Source organism: Heterocephalus glaber, unplaced genomic scaffold (assembly GCF_053883595.1).
Source record: "Heterocephalus glaber isolate CG9 unplaced genomic scaffold, H.glaber_assembly_v1.0 deba00001545, whole genome shotgun sequence".
NCBI lineage: Eukaryota > Metazoa > Chordata > Mammalia > Rodentia > Bathyergidae > Heterocephalus > Heterocephalus glaber.
Window position 1 is genome coordinate 824,709 of NW_028258338.1, and position 18,928 is coordinate 843,636.

The 18,928-nt window shown below is 38.4% G+C and overlaps 1 protein-coding gene and 1 pseudogene across 4 annotated transcripts in view; one reads left to right on the forward strand and one right to left on the reverse strand.

The window, feature by feature from the left end:
- The window catches only part of Fam120c (family with sequence similarity 120 member C), a 183,886-nt gene that overhangs the window by 21,179 nt on the left and 143,779 nt on the right, over positions 1-18,928 (forward strand). The gene's annotated exons all lie outside the window — the stretch shown is intronic.
- Positions 413-16,257, reverse strand: LOC106008545 (sphingosine-1-phosphate phosphatase 1 pseudogene; annotated as a pseudogene).

Below are 18,928 nucleotides of genomic sequence, written 5' to 3' on the forward strand. Positions count from 1 at the left end.
TAAGATAAGTTCTTGCCAAAGCCTAACTCTGACCTTTTACCTATAGTATTGTATATTTCAGCTATCAGTAACTGTTACTCGTTTCTTTTTCTTTTTTGGTAGCAGGAATCAAACTCAGGACCTTGCGCTTGCGAGGCAGGCATGGAGCCACTGAGCTAAATCCCTGGCCTCTGATACTCTCCTTTCTTATTAACTACTTACTAGTCCAATTATTTAAATACAGGATGTCCCAAAATTGCACTTTTGGTTAATTTTTATAAAATAATATAACAGGAAATATAAAAATGATGATTTTATCAAATTTGTTCAATACAAAAATCAACTGGTTGAAATGACACATGCCCAAGTGATGATCAGAATGGCACATAAACATATACTACCTGAGTGACACTCAGGGTAAACTGTTAAGTGGTTAAAAACAATATTTACCCATCAAGAGCTTTAGTACCAGTAAACAAAAATAGGAAACAAAAAATATGATAGAGAAACCAGTCATTCCATAGGTAATATACTAATAAGTTCAACTTCCATGTTCTGTCTTGCTTTTCAAATATCACACAGTCTTTTAAAGATTTTACAGGCTAAACGAATGCTGAACTTTTTAAATTATATCTCTGTTAGTACAAATACCATTCATATGAAGACTCAGAATATAGCTTTTCCAAAGAGTTAGAAAAATGGGAGGCATAGACAAAGGTAAAATGTCTGGAGAAGGGTATTAGACCCATGCTATAAGTAATGTGAGATCCACATGCAATTCCAGCACCACCTTCTAGAATCTCAGCTGTGTCTCCTCAGCATGTACTGCAGGTGTCAAGAGCGAAAGAAAAGATCCCCAAAGCTAAATGAAGCCCAGTGATGATCAGTGAAGCATATTTATGAATTTGGTTAAAGTTGTCAGTCAGATCCGAAAACAGAAGACAGCTAAAATTAAAATGTATATAGGAATCCAGCAATGATGTCCAGAAGAGAGTGCATTCCTATGTACAACCTACTCAAGCACACTGGAGAGCTCCAGCAGGTACTAAGAATTTGTCCATGTATCAGAGAATACTGCTAGCAGCTGTAGGTGAGTAGGACCAGGGTGGGTGATGGGCATGGTGGTGCTGGACATGGTATTGGTGGAGAGCAGGCCATTGGAGTTGTAGCAAACCTCCAGCTTGACCACAGGTGGTAAGGCAGCTGCGCAGCCAGCACATCACATCCTTCATGACCATCACCAGGTACATGACCATCACTTACATGATTGCCAGGCAGCAATCATTAGGGGGTCCAGTTTCCAGATCCAGAAGGGGAAGAACAGGATGTAGAAGAGCTCATTGCCCATTTAGGTGTGCAGGGAGAACAGGTAGTAGAGTGGCCAGTTGTTCAAGTGCACGGGCTAGTCTCCTTGCCTATCAGCCTTGAGCCCCACTGGCTTGGGCCCGGCTCAGCTGTTAGGGGTACCACCACTGTATCATGACTTGGCAGGGTGCTCTGGCGCCTCCTTGCTGAGAGTCTCTGACTGGGGACTCTGCAGTGCAACTGGTGATGCTTGCACATAGCACAGACCCTGGAAGCAGGCCACCTTCTGTGGTTCCTGCAGCTGGCCAGCCAGCTATGTTTGCCGGTATCTTGTTGAGAATTTTTACAGCAACGTTCATTAAAAAGAATGACCTGTAGTTTTCTCTTTTTGTTAAGTCCTATGGTTTTGGTATCAGAGTAATACTGGCATCCAGGAATGAGTTTGGCATTACACCTTCTCTTTCAATTTCCTTGAAAAGTTTAAGAAGTATTGCCGTAAAAATCTCTGAAGTTCTTGCAGAATTCAGCCATGAGTCCATTGAGTTCTAGGCTTTGCTTTTCTTAGTTGATAGGTTTTTTACTACTGCCTCAATTTCATTGTTTGTTATTGAGTTGTTCAGTATTTTTATATCTTCTTGGTTTGGTTTTGGTAATTTATGTATGTCTAGAAATCTGTCCCATTTCTTCTAGATTTTCCAAAATATTGGAGTATAGGTTTTCAAAGTAGTTATAATCCTGTAGATTTGGGGACTGTCTGTTGTGATTTCACGTCTTTCTCTTCTAATTGTATTTACATTGATTTTTCTTTCCTTCTGATGGTAAGTTTAGGTAAGGGATTATCTATTTAGTTTATGCTTTCAAAGAACCAGGTCTTTGATTCATTAATTCTTTGTGTTATTTTTAGTATCAATTTCATTAATTTCTGCTCTGGTCTTTATAATTTTCTTCCTTTCACTAGGTTTGGATTAGAATTGTTCTTGTTCTTTTGGGCCTTGAAGTACATCGTTAGGTTATTTATTTGGACTATCTCTTTTTCTGATGATACACCTGTAAACTTCTCTTAGAACTGCTTTCACTGTATCCCATAGGTTCTGGTATATTGTTATGGTTTGTGTTTAGATATCCCTCCAAAGCCTCATGTAGATGAGGTGGGACTCATTTTCAGAGGTAGTTGAATCTGGAATGTGTGATGGTGGGATTAAGGGCGTGTGCTTACTAAACCACTACATGTGAGTGATTAATTTGGTACTGCCCTAATCCTGGTAGTCTGAACAAAAGGGGCAGAAAGATGCCTTTAAACTCTCCTTTGTTGCTTTTGCTACCTTGTGCTGCCATGTTGTTTCTGCTCTGCCATGCCTATTTGTCATCGCTGCCTTGGGGTTGGCTGATTATGGACTGAAATGTCTACTAACTGTAAGCCAGATAAACCCCTTCCCTTTTAACTTTGGGTATCAGGTATTTTGTCTCAGCAATGAGACAAAGTAACTAACACAATTGTACTGGCATTATTTGATTCTAGGAAGTGTTTATCCTGTGACCCATTGATCAGAGTGTATTTTTTATTCTCCATGTGTTTGTATAATTTCTTTGATTTCTCTTGCCATTGATTTCTAATTTCATTGAACTCTGATCTGAAAATGTATGAGGGATTATTTTGATTCTTTTGTATTTATGTAAGCAAGCTTTATGGCCTAGTATGAGCTCTATTTTAGAAAACATTCCATGTGCTGCTGTGAAGAATGTGTATTCTGTTGTTTGGTTGGACACTCTATAGATATCAATTAAGTCCATTTGTTCAAGCTTGGTTCACCCCTTATATTTCTTTGTTTTTGTTTTGTCTAGTTGATCTGTCTATTTATGATGGTGGGGTATTCCCCATGGTGATTGTGTTGATCTTTTATGACAAGCAGTGTTTGTCTTACGAAGGTATGTGTGCTGCTGGTATTTGGTGTATATACAGTGATACTTTGGTTCACCCATGCTTTTGTCTACAAACAATTTGGTTCATAAACAGAATTTGGTGAAAATTTGTTTTTGTTTGAGAACTCTGCATTGAGTGACACAACCATGGCCTCTTTTTTTGCGTGAACATGAACGTAGCCATTTTCCCCAGAATCATGGAATGAATTAAGTTCGTGAACCGAGGTACCACTATATATTTACAATTGTTATCTCTTCCTCTTGAATTGTTCCCTTTTCCAGTATTTAGTGACCATCTCTGTCTCTTCTGAACAGTTGGCTTGAAGTCTACTTTGTCTGGCAATAGGATAGCTCCTCCTGCTTGCTTTCCAGCACCTGTTGCATGAAAGCTCGTTTTCTATCCTTTGATTTTTTTTTTTTTTCCTGGTATCGGGGATCAAACTCAGGACCTTGCACTTTCGAGGCAGGTGCTGTGTCACTGAGCTAAATCCCTGGCCCTGATCTTTTTGATTTTTAATCTATGGACTTCTTTAAATATTAAGTGTATTTTTGTATGCATTAAGCTACAGGACATAGTATTAATTACTCCTTTATTTAATTAAATCCTCTTTTAAGTTCGCAAAACACCTTATGAATTTGATTATTTCTTTCTCCTTTGATCTCTTTAAACATTCTGTACATTTTGTTTCTGAGTTTTTTTTCTGTGACTTCCTCTACTTCACTGACCATGAGGTCAAATTTCAGAGACATAAGGTATTCTCAAGGGATTTGTTGCCTTGTCTTTTCATGGTTCTGTTGTTTTTTGTGCTGAGGGATGAAGATCAGTTAGGGTAGAAAATGTCTGTCACTACTGTGGAGATTCTTTAGCTAGTATATATTTCCCTGTGATATGACCTTGACTTTGGTTATGTTTTGATATTTCTATACCTCTTCCATCCACTCATTGTAATAGGGTTAGTTCATTCATTGCATTGTAAGGAAAGAATGGCAACTTACATGTTATATGAGCATCTATGAACCAAATGAATGTCAATCATATAAAGTAAAATTTGTTTTGACAATTTCACTTTGTTTTCAGTAACCCAGGAAGATAATAAATTAGTGCCAATGATAAGTAGGCTGGGATATAGAGGATGTGGGAAAGAGTGAAGAAGAAAGAAGAAAATTATTTAGAAAGAAGGAAAGAAGAAAACATACCATATGAATATAGGAAAGAAGAATTTGGTGGTATCATTTTTATATCTAAAATGGTGGAGGAGTGAAGGAGTTTGAGAGGTTATCTGTAGGGGGAGAAAAGGAAGAAGAGAGAGGGAAGGACAGCTGGAGATTGGGGGAAGCTGCAAGAGGTTGGAACCAATTCATTAATAGAAGGCTGTGTTTCAATCCTCCATACACAATTTTTGGTGGGGCTAAACCTAATTTGACCATTACTATTCAAATGAAGGCACTAATTAATTCTTATTCTCCATTTCACATACATATTCCAAATGAAAGGAGAAAAAGAAAAAATGATTAAAATAACACACAAAGGCATAAAAGTATAGATTCCTTTCCAGTCATACTGTGGAGCCTGCTTCTCCTTCCCTCTGCGGGCAGAGCTATGTTAGTTTTCCACAGATTCTCCTCTGGGCATGGGTAGCCAGATGTTTTTATCTCTGTCCTATGATCAGAAACCTTCAGTTGTGTCGGATAGGGGGAGGGTAGATCAGGACTGATCAAGTACCCCATCCTCCACTTATTTCTGGGAGGACTTCAATTCCCGTCCCTTCCCTTCTGTAGCAATCCTTGCAATTGTTTACATCTGGTCCCTCCATGTAGCTCTAGGGGAGCAAGCTGCACAGAGCCACTTCCACTGGCCTCACCCACTTATTGCAAGTTCTCTGTCGGTATAAATTCAGTGGCTCCTAGTCCTTGGTGGTGGAGGGCCCCTCTGTATGGACCGTGATAGTATGTAGGAAACAAGTGGAAGGAGCTCATGCAGGCTCCTTGCTCAGCAGTTTTTAGGGGGCATTTGCGATGAATCCTGATGAGCACCTAGCTCTTTGACATAGGGCAACATGGCTGGCAGCATTTGGGGTGGCAGTGGGAGTAGTGGCACTGTTCCATGTCTCTTCTCTACCACAGAATCATACCAATCACAACCGCTGCATGGCCCAGCCTATTTCCAGCTATCTTGAACCAAGTCCTTGTTTCTGTCCCTGGGGGCTCAACTGTCCTAACTCAGTCACTGCCCTCTGATTTATTTTTCTGGCCAGAGCCTTCCTTAGTGCCCTAATCTGAGGGTCTCCCTCCTGCAAGTATCTTGGTCACTGGGTTCTGTCTCCCAGTGGGAAGAGAGTTAGGACATGTGGGCCCTGGGCAGTGAATTCTTGGCTGAACACATACTGTAACTGCCACACAGCTGCCTGTTGTTTTAATACACTTCTTCCCTCAGGAGGTTACTTTCCTATATATTCACCAGAGCTGAGCTGTAAGCAACTCCAGGATTGAGAATCGATCCCACCTTTTCCTCTAAAACTGTGCCTGGGTTTTTTGTTGGTCCCTCTTCTTGAGTACTTGCAGATCCATCCTCTAGCATCCTGTGAGTGGTGCTGGCTCTAATCCACCATGATGGATCTCCTAAATGATTTAATATATGTAAAGTGGTAGGACATTTTATGGCACATAGTAAATACCATATGTCTTAGATACTTTTCTCGTCGCTGAGATAAAATACCCAATAACCAAAGTTAAAGGAGGAAAGGTTTATTTAGCTCAGTTTGTAGCAAGGTTGCAGTCCATAATCGGCTGACTGTAAGGCATGGTGGCATTGCAGAGGCGAAGTAGTTCATGGCAGACAGAAGGTAGCAAGGCAACAAGGGACCTTAATAGTGTCTCTCTGCCCCTTTTATCCAGACTACTTAGAGCAGGTAGCACTCACACCCTTAATCCTAGTGCCCTTGAATCTAGCATTGCACCATGAATCAATTCCAGGGTCACATACTCTAGATCAAACCACCTCTGAAAAAGCCCCACCTGTGACCACATGAGGCTTTGAGGGGACATCTAAACACAAGCCATGACACCGTATAAGTAGTAGCCACTATTTAACCAAAAATATCTTTTTTTTTTTTTGGTACTAGAGATTGAACCCAGGGCCTTCACATTAAGCTACTTCTCTAGCCTGCCAGAGTGGTAAGCTGACTAAAATATCTTGTGAGCCAGCCAAATTACCTGTGTGCCAAATAGATTGGACATTGATCATCTTAATTTCATGCTTTAAGCTTAGCATGGCATGATATTCAGGGTTCTTCATGGTCTATCCATCATTCTTTAGCTTCATTTCACTCCATTTTTCTTAGCAGGATGATAAATGCTTTTCATTTCAGTTAACATTTTTAAATACCTAGTCTGTGCCAAACATGCTGTGCTAAGTACTATGAAACATTAGAATTCATTCAACCAATGAATGTATTAGGCTGCTACTATCTGCTAGGTAGAGTTCAGGATTATTAGGATGCACTGTGGCGTAAGACAGATTTCTGACCTTATGAAGCTTATATTCTGATGGGAAAGATAGTAAACAAGAAAGATAAAATGTGTAGTATTTTAGGTGGTATAATAACTGCTGTGGAGAAAAATTAAGTAAGATAATGAGTGTTGAGGTCAGAGTTACAAAATGTGGCACTCTACCCCTCTAGGAGGTTATATTCTTAGTAGAGGAGACAAAATGTAGCATAAGGCCCTAGGATCTTTTTTTCTGGCCCTTGTCATAGACTCAGGGGCAGAATCAGGATTTGCATGGCAAACACCCAAACCCTTGCCCTCTCGTTTGTACATAAGAAATTACAGGGCCGGGGATTTAGCTCTGGTTCCACCGCCTGCCTCGCAAGCACAAGGTCCCAAGTTCGATCCCCAGTACCTAAAAAAAAAAAAGTAAAGAAATTACAAAGGCTGTAGCAAACTTGGCAAACTAGCAGCCCATAGATCATATATGATGCATGCACACATTTCTTTCATGAATTTTTTGACAACTTTTTAAAAATGTGAAATATTCCAAAAATGTGTGACTTTCCAACTACTCTTAAAATACCGGGTCCTCTGGCAACACTGGCTGTCTCCTTTGGGTTAGCCATAAGGTCTTCATTTATTGGCCTCTACCACTTCCTGACACAGTGACCCAGTGGTATTTGTGATTCATAATAGACATCTTCTACACACCTGATGATTCCCCCTCCTGGCATTCATACCTTTGTGTAATCCCTTCCCCACCCCCTTCTAGCATGTGCGCTGGACCTAGTGACTTTCTTTTCTAAAGAGCAGATTACAATGAAAGCAATGAGATGTCATTTCCCATATTAGATTATAAAAAACTATGACTTCCATCTTGTTTGTGCTCTCTCTCTCTCCCTCCCTCGCTCCCTCCTTTTTTCCCTCCCTTCTTCCTTCCCTCCCTCCCTACTCCCCTCCATTCTCCCTCACCCCCACTTCTTTTCTCTGTCCTGATTGATCACTGTGATGAAGCAAGCTCCCATGTTGTGAGCTGCCCTAATGGAAACGCTCACATGACAAGAAACTGAGGGCTGCCTCCAACCAACAGCCAGGGAAGAACTGAGGCACTCAGTCCAGTAATCCACAAGAAACTGAATCCTTCCAACAACCATGTGAGTGCTTGGAAGTAGATTCATCCCCAGTCAAGCCTTGAGATGACTGCAGCTATGGCTGACAACTTCATTGCAGCGTATGAGAGACCCTGAGCCTCATAAACTATGGGTAAAGCTCATCAGGTCTTGTCTTATTTTGTGTGTGTGTGTGTGTGTGTGTGTGTGTGTGCACGTGCACACACACACAGGCACGCACGCACACTGGTGGTCAAATCCAGAATCTTGTGGATACTAGGCAAGGACTATATCACTGAGCTACCATCCCAGCCCTCATTGTTCTGATTTAACAAGACTTCTAGCAGATTTTCATTTGTGCCATATTTGAGAATCATTGCAGCTTGTTATAACTTAGATATTAAGAATTTTGATATAACCTAATTTTATGGCTTGAAGCCTGTCATGGGTACTTCTAGAAATGTGGATTTTGTGTGTTGATAAAAGTCTTCATTTTTTTTTCTTTTTTCTTTTCCTTTTTTCTTTTTTCCTATGCTGGAGGTGGAACCCAGGACCTTGTGCATGCTAGTCAAGTGCTCTGCCACTGAACTATACCTTCAGCCAAGTCTTAGATTTTTTTTTTTTTTTGATACCGGGCATCAGAGTCTGGACCTTGTGCTTGTGAGGCAGGCAGAAACCACTGAGCTAAATCCCCGGCCCAAGTCTTAGAATTTTTAATATTAGTTGGTCAAAATAAGTAAACACTGTATGACTACAGGTAGTGCTTATATAGTAGAGTCACTGTTGGACTTAGGAAACTCTCTTATTTGAAGCAGACTTTCTAAGGACCTAAACTTATAGGAATGTTATAATTCATTTTGAATTTTTTCAAAATGAATCAGGTCAGGAACTAGTGATTAACATTATGATTTACACCAGAGTTGAATACTTTGCTCAATGAATTATTAGGTGCATGTTATGAAAATCTGCCCTGTTGTTGTATGGAAGTTGATTGGCTTAGTTGAGGCACAGTACTCAAGATACTGGAAAAGATGACTTGTTTGGCATCTAGAGGACATTTAGCACTCTTGTGAAGATTAAAATAAGATATTTGCCTTCTTTGGTTGACTTTACAACTCATCTAGATGCTTTGAATAAAAGCAGGTTGTTCAAAAATACTGTCACAAGTGTGTGGTGGTATTTGTCCATTGATAACAAAATTATGCTTTTGCAAAATTCATTTGGCAAGAATAATCTGGCTGACTTTCCTTTGCTGAAGTTGGTTTCTAAGAAATGAAAGTAATGGCTTAAATTATATTCGCACAGTTGTGGAGTTGCCTTGAATTCTAGAAAAGGCTCTCAGACGTGTTTTATGGAAACAAATGAATTTTTTGCAGTTAGCCTTTCTCAATTAATGTTCATGGTGTGAAAGAAGAACTGCAGTGGCAATATTGAATTACTTTGCTATGGTACTAAAAATAGAGCATGATGCTATTGAGATACCAGAATTCTATAAATATTTTAGGAGTAGTTACTTTAAATATAAAAACACTATGTAAAGTGTTTGTGTTTGGAAGTGTGTACATTTATTTGGTTTTTTGAGACTGGATCTCACTATGTAGTTCAGGCTGGCTTTGAACTATTTAGCCCAGGCTGACCTCAAACTCATAGCAATCCTCCTGCCACAGCCTCCCAAAGGTTGAGATTGTAGGCAAGTGCCATGACACCTGGCTTATTCACTTTAACTTAGTGAACACTCATTACCTGTTAGATCCAGACCCAGTCAAGAGTACTGGGGATGCCAGTATTGACAGGTGATTTCTCTTGTGGAACACAGAGTGGTTGGGGGAGACAGATGGAAATGTCTGCATTTCTAAACAGTTGTTTTCCATTATGAAATGGGATCACATTACTCCCAGTGAAAGGATTAGACTAAACTCTATACATTGTAACATAAAAATATAAGACCTAACTGACCTCTTGGCATGTATATGCATCAGACTTCCTGTTCCAAATCAAAGGAGAATAGACTACAAAAAGAAATGTAGTAATCAAATTTGTCTATTTCTAAACTTGTGTTTCTAATTTACAGTGTAAACAACAATGTATTCCATGTATATATTGTTAACACCCTGTCAATATTGGGTTTAAAATTGCATTTCTGGAAGCCTCTTCCATTCACTCATGTTAGTTCCTATAAGCATTTGTAGCCCCTGGTTTAAGGACTCTTAGAAATTTCTCATCATTGTCTTCTCTGCGATTTTTGTCTTCTTCTGTGGGTTAACCCAGAAGCTCTCTTGAACTCTTCTTCTCTTATTTGTAATGGTACCTTTCATCAGTCCTTCTGACTTTTCAATCCTGAAGATTTGCTTTGGGTGAAACATGTGCCTATTCTGATATCTACTGGTCTCTTGAGTTCTAAGGACCTCCAGGCAGTAATACATACCATAGACTTCATCTCTTCAGAACTGACTGAATTATTTCATAAGTACTTTTTCACAGCTTGTATACCAGGTATTATATAAAAAATAATTCATAACTCTTATAACTGGGTAGAAATTAGTCACATCTCCATTTTACAGCTGAAGAAGCTAAGTGACTTGCCCATGGTTTATCCCCATAACTTCAGTTTCTTTTTTTTTTTTTTTCATAACTTCAGTTTCAGCATGGGTCCACTGGATGCCACAACTCCAGCTATATTCACTGATTACAAAAATTGGTATCAAAATACAGTTTCCAGCCCACAGATGAGCCACACAGATTTTTTAAAATCTTAAGTTTTCCTAGGATGTTTTCACATGGCAGAATGCTTCACCTACAGAAATAGGCTGGCCCCAGTAGCCTAAAAATAATTAAGTATAGTAAAATTTAGTGGTCACAAATTAAAATTAGCATTCTAATAGAGTACTGAACACTGGATCAGTATTTTACTATCTCCAACATGATTGCTATGTTTCATGACAAAGGCTCAACCATATATGTGAACATAAATAATTTAAATTTCTACAATTGGGGGGCCGCTGTATCAGTGTTCCCTTGAATTGGCTATGGTTTTTTTTTTAAGCAAAACCTTTATTGGTACACTTTAGATATATCTAATGATAATATTCACCATAGATTATTTGTACCTGTACATGATATATCTTGCTTCTCTTTTGCCCATCCCACCCTTGGACCACTCTTTCCCTCCTTATTTACAAAAGCATTGTTTCCAGTTTTTCTTTCTCTTCTTTTTTTCATTGACCCTTCTCCCACCCCCATCCCCATTCCCCTTCTCATTTGAACATTTTCTTCCTATTTCCCAATATCTCATATACATTTTAATCCTTATTTCCACTTTCTGTTTCTCACACCAAAGAAACAACATGGTATTTAAACATGTGTGTCCAATTTATCTCAAGAGTATGGGCTCAAGGTGCATCCATTTATCTAGAAATGTCTCAAGCTTATCCTTTATGGGAGAGTAGTATTCCATTGTATAAAAGAACCACATTTTCTTTATCCATTTGTCAGTTAATGGGCATTTGGGCTGTTTCCAAGATTTAGCTATTACAAACCTAGATGCTATAAACATGAGTATGCACATATCACTGTACTGTGATGCTTTCAATTCTCTCAGGCAGATTCCCAACAGGGGAGTAACTGGGTCGAATGGAACTTCTAGTTTTAGTTTTTTGAGGAATCTCCACACTGATTTCCACAGTGATTGCACCATTCTACTTACACTCCCACTAACAGTGGAGAAGGGTTCCTTTTTTCCCAAAGCTCCACCACCATTTGTTATTGGTTGATTTGTTGATAATAGCCATTCTTTCTGGAGTGAAATGGAATCTCAGTATTGTTTTAATTTGCATCTCTCAAATGACTAGTGATGTTGAACATTTTTTTTCATTTCATTTCATTTCACTTATTTATTTATGTTTTTGGGTACCAGGGATCAAACTCAGGACCTTGGACTTGAGAGGCAAGTGCAGTGCCACTGAGCTAAATCTCCGGCCCCATTTCATATATTTATTTGCCATTTCTACTTCATCTGAGAAGTATCTGTTCATTTCAGATGCTCATTTTGGATGGGGTCCTTAAATGGGGGGGGTCTTTTTTTGCCAGTACCTTACTGTTTTTATCACAGTAGCTTTGTAGTATAATTTCAATTCAGGGATTGTGATGCCTCCTCCCTTGCCTTTGTTGCCCACAATTGCTTTTGCTATTTTAGGTTACTTCTGGTTCTCAATGAATTTGAGGATTGTTTTCTTTAATTCTGTGAGATACACTCTTGGTATTTTGATCAGGATTGCATTATTATTATTATTATTATTTTTTGGTACCGGGGATTGAACTTGGGTCCTTGCACTTGTGAGACAGGCAGCGGAACCAGTGAGCTAAATCCCTGGCCCAGGATTGCATTAAATCTGTAGAACAATTTTGAAAGTATGACCATTTTTACTATATTGGTTCTTCCTACCCGAGAATAAATGTTATCTTTCTATTTTCTGATATACTCTTCAATCTCTTTTTTCAGAGTATTGTAGCTTTCCATGTAAAGCTCTTTTACTTCCTTCATTAAATTGATTCCTTGATATTTCATTTTTTTGGATGCTATTGTGAAAGTTATTATTTCCCTAACTTCTCTCTCAGTGAATTTGTTATTTGCGTACAGGAATGCTATTGATTTTTTAATGTTGACTTTGCATCCAGCTGCACTACTGAATTTGGTTATTAAATCTAGAAGTCTTTTGGTGGAGTTTTTGGGGTCTTCTACGTAGAATATCATGTCATCCGCAAATAATGATAATTGAACTTCTTCCTTTCCAATCCTTTTTCCTTTTATTTCTTTCTCTTGTCTAATTGCTCTGGCTAATGTTTCCAGAACTATATTGAATAAGAGTGGTAGCACTGGACATTTTTTTAAATTAAATTTTATTTAATCCCATTCCTCCCTTAAGCCCCCTTACCTCCCCATTGTACAAAAGCTTTGTTTCCATTTTTTCCTTCTATTTCACTTTTTTTCTTGTCCTTTCCTTTCTCCTTCCCTCCTCTCTTGTTCCCCTTCACATTTGAACACTTCCCATTTTCCAACATCCATTATACATTTCAGCCCTTATTTCCACTTTCAGTTTCTCACACCAGAGAAACTGCAGTATTTAAACATGTGTGTCTGATTTATTTCACTTAAGAGTATAGTCTCAAGGTCCATCCATTTAGCTATAAATGTCTGAAGCTCATCCTTTGTGGCAGAGTAGTATTCCATTGTATAAAAAACCACATCTTCTTTATCCATTCATCCAATGAAGGGCATTTGGGCTGTTTCCAAGATTTAGCTATTACAAACTGTGGTGCTATAAACCTGGGTGTGCATATATCTTTGTGGTATGATGCTTTTAATTCTTTCGGGAAGATACTAAGAAGACATATAGCTGGATCAAATGAACATCTAGTTTTAGTTTTTTAAGGAATCTCCTCACTGATTTCCACAGTGATTGCACCAGTCTACACTCCCACCAAGAGTGGAGAAGGGTTTCGTTTTGCCCACAGGCCCGCCAGCATTTGTTATTGGTTGATTTCTTGATAGCAGCCATTCTTTTTGGAGTGAGATGGAATCTCAGCATTGTTTTAATTTGCATTTCACGAATGGCCAGTGATGTTGAACATTTTTTTCATATATTTATTTGTCATTTGTACTTTATCTGAGAAGTGTCTTTTCATTTCTGATGCCTATTTTTGCATTGGGTCTTTAAATTTGGGGGGGGTCTGATTTTTTTTGAGTTCTTTATATATTCTAGATAATAGTCCTTTACCTGAATAGCTGGTAAAAACTTTTTGCCACTCTGTGGGTTGTCTCTTCACTCTGTTGGTGGTTTCTCTTGTTTACAAAAGCTTTTTAATAGGATGAGGTCCCAGTTGTTGATTCTTTGTAGTATTTCCTGTGTGCTCTCGGTTTTGTTCATGAAGTCTTTGCCTACTCCTACGTCCTCAAGCATTCTACCTGTTCTCTCTTCCAGCAGATTTAGTGTTTCTGTTTTAATATTTAGATCTGTGATCCATTTTTATTTTAGTTTCATGCATGGTGAAAGACATGGGTCTAGTTTCAATCATCAGCATGTGGAAAGCCAGTTTTTCCAGTACCATTTATTAAAGAGGCTGTCTTTCTTCCTGTGTCTTTCTTTGCTCCTTTGTCAAAGATAAGGTGCTTGAGTATGTCTGGAATTGTTTCTGCCTCCTCTAGTCTGTTCTGTTGATCCTCAGATCTGTTGTTTTGCCAATACCATGCTGTTTTTATCACCATAGCTTTGTAGTATAATTTAAAGTCAGGGCTTGTGATATTCCGCCAGTGGACATCTTTGTCTTGTTCCTGATTTTAGAGTGATAGCTTTCAGTGTTTGTTCATTTAGTATGATGTTGGCTGTTAGTTTCTCATAGACAGCTTTTAACAGATTGAGATAAAGACCATCTATTCCCATTTTCTGTGGAGTTTTTATCATGAATGGGTGTTGGACTTTGTCAAATGCTTTTCTGTGTCTAGTGAGATGATCATATGGTTTTTGTTCTTGGCTCTGTTAATATGGTGTTTTACATTTATTGATTTGCATATGTTGAACTATCCCTGCATGCTTGGGATGAGTCCTACTTGGTCATGATGTATAACCTTTTTAATGATTTTTGATGGATTCTGTTTGCCAGTGTCTTATTGAGGATTTTTGCATCTATGTTAATTAGGGAGATTGGACTGTAATTCTCTTTTTTGGTTGGATCCTTCTCTGGTTTTGGTATCAGGGTAATGCTTGCCTCTATCAATGTATTTGGGAGTGTTGCTTCCCTTTCCATTTCATTAAAGAGTTTGAGAAGTAGTAACATTATGTCTTCTCTCTAAGTTTCTTATAGAATTGAGCAATGAATCTGTCAGGACCTGGACTTTTCATAGTTGGTAGGTTTTTAATTACATCTTTAATTTCATTTACTGATATTGGTTTATTTAGAATTTTTATATCTTCTTGGTTCAGCTTTGGTAATTCATATATATCCAGTAATGTGCCCAGTTCTTCTGTGTTTTCTGTCTTTTTTGAGTACAGGTTTTTGAAGTAGGTATGGATGATCTGAATTTCTACAGGATCTGTTTTGATTTCACCCTTTCCATTCCTAATTGCATGGATTTGAGTCTTCTCTTTTTTTGATAAGATTGCCTAAGGGTTTGTCAATTTTATTTAATCTTTCAAAGAACCAACTCTTTGATTCATTAATTCTTTGTATTGTTTTCTTAGTCTCAATTGCATTGATTTCTGCTCTGATCTTTATAATCCCCTCCCTTGTATAAATTTTGGGCTTGCCCTGCTCTTCTTTTTCTAGAAGCTTGAGGTTCAACCTTAGGTTGTTTATTTGAGCTCTCTGTTTTTCTGATGTGGGAATTCACTGCTATACATTTCTCTCTTAGGACTTCTTTTCATTGTGTCCAATAAGTTTCGGTATGTTGTATTGGCATTCTCGTGTAATTGTAGAAACTAATTTCTTCTTTAATTTCATCTGTTATGCATGTTCACAGCCTAGAAAATGACAAACTGTGGTAACTTAATTTGCCATCTTCAACTGTATCAACTAGATTTGTGATTGTATAACAAAATCTAAAAACCAGAAAATTGTATACAGTAAATATGCCCTCAGTATGGTGATTTTTACCCTCGGGGGAGAATATTTACAAGAGGTTAGGGGGAAAAATAGAAGAAGAGGAAGAGATTAGAATCAAGGCTGGAGGACAAAGGAAGGTAATGCAAACTTTGGAGAACTGGTAAAGAAAACAGGAGAGAAAGAAAAAACCAAAATAGGAACAGTACAGAACAACAAAAAAACTAGAAACAATGTTCACACTTGTATAAAAACAAGAACAAACATTCAAGAAAAAAGAAAACAAAATGAAAGATAAGAAAAAATACAAAAGAAGTCCACTTCAAAAGGTTTGAGTCTGCTGTCACTGGTACACAAATTGGTACACTGGTACAGCCTAGATCCATGTTGATTAATCCCAGTAAGCCCGCTGTAGATTTACAGCAGGGTTGTAGGTAATCCCAGCAAGCCTGCACCTTTAGTTCTAAAGTTTCAGATGGTTTCTTGCTGTGAGGCTGGAATCGGATCTGTTCAGCCTGCAAACACCCCATGTGCCTCCTGCAGGCTTGAACTCAGCTCCCTGCCAGCTTGAACTTGGCTCCTTGACCTCCTGCCAACTTGAACTGGGTTCTGTCTCGCCCTGATGGAGTCAGCCCACAGCTGCTCTGAGTTCCACGTTCAGTTAGCCCCTCTCCAAGATGGCTACCTGACAGCTACCAACTAATCAACCTCTTCTGGGGACATCTGATCCTGAATAACTCACCAACCACTGCAGTCTGCTATGTCCACTGCTCTCTTCCACTGCTGTGTTTCTCTGTTGAGGCCTCTGGGGTCGCCAGTAGTCATCGCCTATCTGCAGGTTTGAGCTGCCCTTCCCATGCATTGAGTCAGGGGTGAGGGAGAAATCACTTGCCACCTCTTTTTTGTTGAAGTCTCCTTGCTTTTCCTGTGGACTTCAATTCTCACTTCAGATACTTGCTGGGTCCCTGGGACCCACTTCCTTCCTTCTTCCCTTCCTCACATTGGTATATTTCAGCATCTGAACATCAAATCTCCGAGTGGCTATGGTTTTTGTTGCTGTTATTTTTATACATTATTCTTTCGCCTTGTGATTATCAATTTTGTCTTTTTTTTAAAAAAAAGAAAGAGGTTTGATTTGGCTCAGATCAGTTTTATCTCAGTGGTTGTTGAACTGCAGTGTATAGTGATACATTAACAGTAGTTTCATACTATTCAGTAGTTAGGCTTCAAGGCACATAGGCTTTGCAGTTGAAAAGTTTATCATCAATATTTCTGTTGCTAACACAGCCTTACATATAATCTCTCTCTTCTAGAATTTTCTTTTCTTTTTTTTTTTTCGGTACTGGGGATCGAACTTGGGTCCTTGCGCTTGTGCAGCAGGCGGCGAAACCACTGAGCTAAATCCCCGGCCCTCTTCTAGAATTTTTTTACAAGATGATGCTTTCTTGTCATCTGTGATTTCTTTTTGACTGAACTTGAGAATGGGTGGAGAAGGTGGACCACAGAAACCTGTGGTGAATCAGACAGCAGCTGAATGTTTTTAATGTGATAGATGATGGAAAGGCTTATATCCCAACAGAATATGGGCATGCTGAAGGAAGTCAAGTATTACAGAGGTCAGAAAGCCAGATTGCCTTTGGTCTGAAGTTACTTTGAATAACAAGCATTTGTTTTCACTTTCTGTGGTCCAGGCAGAGTACTAAAGACAGATGGCTGTATCATAATTCTACCACCAAAGGACTAACAACCTAGTTAGTCTTTGTGCCCTGATGTTTATTGTTATTACTTGTGAATTGATCTGAGATCAATTGTAAAGTTTTCCAGTTGCCTTTATTTGATAAACAACATATTTGATGGAAAAAGCATTGTTTTCAAGACAGTCCTCACTGGATCTCAATCCAAGTTCTACCATATTGCTACTGTATGTTTTGGGCCAAGTCACTAAAATTTTTCAACCTTCAGTTTTCTATGTTTAGAAAAATGAAAGGGATATAATACTCATCTCACAAGGCTTCAAGGATCAATGAGACATGTAAATCTCCTAGCCTAGTTGTCATCTTGAAATACTGTATCAATTACTACAGTGTCGGCCCCACAAGAACAAGGATTCATATTCTCTCTCACTCACTGTTTTTCTCTCCTATATAATGAGGATTGCTTACATGCCTACCCCTTTTTATTTTGAGACAGGGTCTCACTAAGTCACTAAATTATATACTTAGGTAGGGTAGCACTTGTAATATTCCTACCTCAGCCTCCCAGAGTGCTCGGATTATAGATAAGCACCACAACAACCAGTGGGATTTTTGTCTGTTGTTCACTGCTACATCCCCACACCTAGATTGGTGCCTGGTGTAATAAATAGTGGTTGAAAATTGAACCTGGGGCTGTAGGTATAGCTCAGTGGTAGAGTTCTTGCCTAGCATTTGAAGATCCTGGGTTCAATCCTCAGTATAGTAAATCCCAGTTTACAAGCATGCAAATTGTGAACTTTCACAGATATGAATGGACCTCATGTTATGAACATTCATAGATGCAAACGGTGGAAGTAGCTGTGTAGTTGTACTGTACTGTACCACCATTATAAGGTAACTGTAAATGTGAAAATAATTTATTTACAATATTTTTGTGTGGTTGGTTTTTTATGCTTTACATTGTATTTTTTTTGGCAAAGGGTGTATAAGACTCACTATGTCCTACTTAGGAATGAATCCAATTTACAAATATTCCTGGACAGTGGAACTTGTTTATAAGTCAGGGACTTACTGTATCTCAAAAATAAAAAATCCAGTCTTCTTTTGAATAAACATCCTAGTGACCAGTATGCCTTGTTTTTAATAGCAAATATTCTTCAAACAGTATTCTATACATAATATTTTATACTTTTGTTTATTTTTGAAGGTTTTTTTTTTAGTTCTGGGGATTGAACCCAGAGCTTTGCGCATAATAAACGTGCATTCTGCCACTGAGCTACATCCACAGCCCCTTGTATCTTGCTTTTTAAAATATAGCTCAGTAAGTTTTCTACATGTATACATAGAGTTCTGTCACATTTTTTCCACACTACTCTACTGTACATATATAATTTAACTAGTGTCCCTTATTGATGTACAATGAGTTAGGTGGTTTTTAGTTCTGAACTGTTGCAGATGGTACTGCAGTGAATATTTTGTATACAGTATTTGCAAAGTAATTGCTCACACTTTAAGCACTTGCATTGTTGTTACAAATGCTTTACATATATAAAAGGTAAATCCCTCAAAGCACAATTGCTGCATCAAACCACATGTATGTTTGTAATTTTGAAAGATCTTACAAGATTTTTCTCCCTAGAGATTCTATCATTTATACTCTACCAGCAATATTTGTTAGCACCTGTTTCTTTCATCAATATGTTGTTTTCTCATCTTCTACATGAACTAACATGTTTCAGTATTGTTTTCATTTTCACTTCTCATCATGGTGAGTTTGATCATCTTTTTATATGCTTAAGATCTATGTGTGTTTCCTGTCTTGTGAAATATTCTCTTCAA